The sequence below is a fragment of the Patella vulgata genome, chromosome 3, assembly GCF_932274485.2.
Source record: "Patella vulgata chromosome 3, xgPatVulg1.2, whole genome shotgun sequence".
In the NCBI taxonomy this organism is placed as follows: Eukaryota; Metazoa; Mollusca; class Gastropoda; family Patellidae; genus Patella; species Patella vulgata.
This window is the reverse complement of record NC_065881.2, coordinates 3,301,587-3,306,639: the sequence shown is the minus strand read 5'-3', so window position 1 is coordinate 3,306,639 and position 5,053 is coordinate 3,301,587. Positions and strand designations below refer to the sequence as shown.

The window sequence follows — 5,053 nt, the reverse complement described above, 5'->3', positions numbered from 1 at the left end:
GTTTTTCGTCCCATCCGAACGACTAGATAGCTGTCCTTGGCAGGCCCTTCGTCCTGCACCACTGACAAAGGTAAACCACATCGGAAAATCCAGATGAACCGCGACCTCCATGCTTACAAGCCAACGTCTTACTCACTTAGTAAGCTAGCACCCTTTGGCTCCCTGTTTAGAACGGAATTAGGTTAATGTCTCGATCTGCCACTTTAAGCGATTGGAATCACTTGTAAACTACAGCAAACTACTGTTCTGCTCCCACTGTGCTAACGAAAACGGGCATACGCCATACAGTGTGCTATGAGGGACACTTAGAGCGGACAGCGGCGCTGCGGCCTACTCTCAAGGAATCTTCAACGTGCACGCCACATACACGAGACTTCGGTTTTTTGTCCCATCCGAGCCATTTCGTCCCTGGTTAATTAGTATTTTGTATTATTTGATTTTTTAGGTTAATAGATGATCCAGTGCCCGCAGATGATACGTGTACAACAAAATTTACAATAAAATTCAATATAAAGTGTACAATAAAATTTCAATACATAACAATTTCATAAATATAACAAATTCAATGATTCTCTGTGGCAACAATTCCATGGCGATTCTTCCCCACACGGATATCCCGCCTGAAAAATCCTTCGTTAATGCTTTTTTGTTGTAACTGAAAAAATAAATATTTGATTGTTAATATATTTTAGTGTACAATTTACTTTGTTGTTTATTAATAAACGGGCCCGCTCTAGCGTGGAGATGTTCCGAAATGATAAAGCTAATGTGTCCCGAAAGTAAACTATGTCGTGTGGACGACTTAACCAACGTATTTGGGCACACAATTGTACTTTGTAAAAATTGTATAAAAAAAATATTGTGTTCTTGAATGTGTCCAATTTAACAGCGAATTTATTATTATTATGTAACATACTAAGAACCTAACTACATTTTTTGGGCACCAACCACCACCGCCCGCCCCCCCCCCCCCAGTCAAAAATTTCCCCGTACGCCTATGTGGACGACTGCACCAACGAGTGTGGACGACTTCACCAGATTTTTCGTGTGGACGACTTTGCTCGTGGACGACTTAACTGATATTCCTCTTGCCATGCCTTCGAACCTGCACCTGCTTCTTTTTTTTCTTTTGAACATACAATTATTTCGGTGGGTGCATGGGTATTTTGTTTATACGACACAGTATGAAAGTGCCATTTAACGAAAACGAAAGATGATTAAGATGCCAAGTTATGGCAACTTAAAAGTAAATAGCACGATCTGCTTAGTCACATAATAGAGTAATTAATTTAGAAGCTTCACACAGAACGATAATTTGCCTTACACCAGAGAATTTAGTAAGGCAGAGTAGGGTGAAGCTTGGTGATTTTATTTATATTTTCTTTTCTTTTCTTTTTGTATAGAATTGGTATATCAGATGGTTGGAGATGTTGTTGATATAGGGATGCATTCTGTTGGACCATATGATCCAGAGGTAGAGATACATGATATGGAAGGATTTTGTGGAATGTATATTGTTTATATGTGTAGCAGCAAAGGATTTAAAGTGCTGTAATTTAGGGCAGTGTAGAAATAAGTGACTGTAGGTTTCATTATTTTTCTTGCAGTATTGACATTTATAGTCATCTACGTAAATATTTCGAGTGTGGAGAATATCTTTTGTGGGAAATGCATTGTGTATTATTTTGTGCATAAATTCTTTTTCTATTTCAGATAGTGTTGGACATTTATATAAATTATGCCAAACTTTTTCAAAATTTATATGAGGTAGGTGTTTGTTTATTTTTGGTTGTACGTTCTTACTATCAATGAGTGACCAGTACAAGTACAGACTTTTTCTTTAATCGATAGGTTGTAAGTAGACCAGTGACTAATAGTTGATTTAATCGTCATGATGAGGGGTAACCATATTTTTTTCCATTTTATTGATCTCAGAACAAAAGCCCAGTAATTTAATTGTGTCTGTTTTAATGTTTATGTTTATATTTTCAGGAAATGAGTCATGGGATGGTTTACGAACACCAACATGGTGGATTTCGGTTTTATCTTAATTTAGTTGAGAGCTATATACGGAGCCAACATTTATACGTAAGGAATAAAGAATCGTGGACAACCTTGACGGATCGAACGATTATTTTTGATATTTTGAGAGAAATATCCATTTACTTGAACTTTACTTTTCAAATTTTTAAACAGTATTGTAACCCAATTTACAATGTCATTTGGAAAATTCATATGTTTTAGTAGGGTTTTTATATAATTGTGTTCAATACGGTCAAAGGCTTTTTTCCTAATCAAACGATAAGATATAGGCATTAGTTTCATGTGTGTCTAAATAATTTAGGATTGAATCAATTAAATACAGGTTATCGAAGGTGCTTTTATTTGGTCCGGCTCCCGTTTGTGTTTTAGAGATCAATTTGTTAATAACTGTGTTCATTCATATACTTAATATTTTTGTGATGATTTTATAGTCGACACATAACAGGGTTATTTGTTCTTAAGTAATCGGTGGTCGCCTTTATTCTTATAGACAAACAATTTATTCTTATAATTAATTATTATTATACCGGTTCTCATTGGGTTAGATAATTCACCCTGTAGATAGATGTTGTTTATTACTTCTGTCAGGTCGGTTCCTATTGTGTCAAAGAATTTGATATAGAAATCTCCTGGAATACCGTCGATGCCTGGGCTACGGTTTGATCTGAAACTTTGTAACGCCTTCAGATCTTCATCTTTAGATATGAAATGAGACAGGGAATCTCTTTCCGTGTTAGTTAGGGTATTTATGTTACTGTTTTCAATATAGGAGTTTATTAGGTTTTCGACAATGTTTTGGGTAGTATATAGTTGTTGGTAATATTGGTGAATTGTGTCTAGAATATCTTGTTCATTATCAAATACTGTATTATTTTGATTGATTAATTGTTTAATTTGCTTTTTAGCACTGTTTTTGACCTCAGCTAATTTATATATTTTAGAATATCGTAACCTTGTATTGTATTTTGTTCTATTATTTCGATTTTTGTTTGAATTTCATGCATTGAGTTAGTATTCATAGGTAGTATGGAAGTAGATCAACTTATAGTGTGATATATATTGAGACTATATTTATGTTATATATATGAATGCATATCTAGCACTATGCATATCTAGCGGTGTATTATGAATGTATGTTATATTAAAGGACGACGGATATTGTTAGTGTTGGTGACACGGGCTACTCCTAGATCTATCTTTATAATAGTATTAACATGTCACGTTTAGATTATATTTAGAGAGAAAGATAGATAGATATGGGGTTAAGTGGAGGGAAACCGCAGTTCAGGACCCGGAAAAACCCACGAGATTCGTTGACACGTATATGTGGGGAACCTACTCCATGCAGATTGACTCTATGTATATGATAGACCAGGAAAAAACCCACGAGGGTGGACAGGCTACCCTATTCTGTGTCACGTACATGCGGGGAACCGAGTCCACGCCAATTGACTCTATATGATAGACGTTACTCACTGAGCCATCGCGACTCCCTTGATAATATAATACTTGACATAATACCAAGGTTAATTTACGTCGGCTTCCATTGAGTTGATACCGTAGACAATAAATCAATGTCTAAGTATTCTGATAATAACATATTGATGTCAGGGAATTAAGTTCGATTCTCGAGAAGAACCTTGAGGTTTGTCAAGCCTGAGTTTCACCTGTCAGGGGTATAACGTCTATTGGGCTGACTAGTCCTTCGGATGGTTCCTACGTGTATACATTGGCGTGCACGTAAAATACATTCGATGAAACGCCGCTGTCAGGGCAAAATTCTTCTCATTAGCATAACATCCCTTAATAACAGAATAAAAAGCCGGTAGTATTGTGTTGTGTTAACGAAATGTTAAATTACATTCCTATTTTATTTTGTGGTTATATGACTAAAACGTCAGTTATATCAAGATAAGCCAGAATATTTTAAAGATACTTCACCGAAAACAAACCGTTCGATCAAGAAATAACAACCTCTCCCTCAGTTAAACTAGCATACAATAAGCCGTCGGGTTGGCTGTTAGTGATACCCTGACATTTTTGCTCAGTTCCTGTTTTTCGCGTAATCCAGTATTTTTCTAGTAAGATTGGGCGTCTAAACTTTTCATATATATCATGTCATACTGTTACTGGAAATAACCACCTGATAAATATATTTGTGACAATGTATCTTTAATATCCTTATGGTTGAAGCGGATATTTAGTTGAGAGATTAATTCTCCAAATATTGCGGGAGGTTGCGTGACCGAAAGGTTAACGCATGCGCGTTGGATCATAAGGTCTGCAATGAGTCAAGTGGTGTGGTTTCGATTCCCCGCTTGTACGGGACAAGAAGTAGGGCCCATCCTCTTAATTTTGCTCCCACTTCTAAAGACCCATACGCATAAGCGAATCATTTACATAAAATTGAAAAATATGTTAATAACGAAACTCTCTCTCTCTCTCTCTCTCTCTCTCTCTTATTAAGGTGAATAATTTCTGTACATGTTAACTATTACCTACATCCTATATTATTTATATTATATGAACTATTATAGATGGCCAATTACTACTAAACCAAGCATATCATAGTATGATGTACTATTAATATTATATGAACTATAATAGATAACCAATTACTACTAAACCAAGCATATCATAGTATGATGTACTATTAATATTATATGAACTATAATAGATGGCCAATTAATACTAAACACAGCATATCATTGGTTTATAGTGGAGAATAATTAACATCAAAGTTTACTGTATTACAAGATATGATGGGAATTATTAATGTCTATAATCAGTATATTTCAAGTGAAATGAAATGAAATGGATTTTAACGTCCTACTGTTCAGCTCCGACTGGGCTAATGCAGTGTGCTATGAGATAAATTTTGTTCGGACAGAGGCTCTACGGCCTACTCTTATTTCCAATTCCAACTCTCAAGGGTTCTTTTATGTGCATGCCAATATGTACAATGGACCTCACCTTGGTGTTTCATCCCATCCAAAGGACTATACGTTGT

At 35.6% G+C, this 5,053-nt stretch overlaps 1 long non-coding RNA gene across 1 annotated transcript; it reads left to right on the top strand.

The window, feature by feature from the left end:
• Positions 1 to 969: 969 nt before the first annotated feature.
• LOC130012331 (uncharacterized) lies at positions 970 to 4,506 on the top strand. The gene is made up of 3 exons (XR_008787754.1): positions 970 to 1,474; positions 1,714 to 1,767; positions 1,993 to 4,506. It is a non-coding gene; the product is annotated as an uncharacterized LOC130012331 (long non-coding RNA).
• The last annotated feature ends 547 nt before the right edge of the window (positions 4,507 to 5,053 follow it).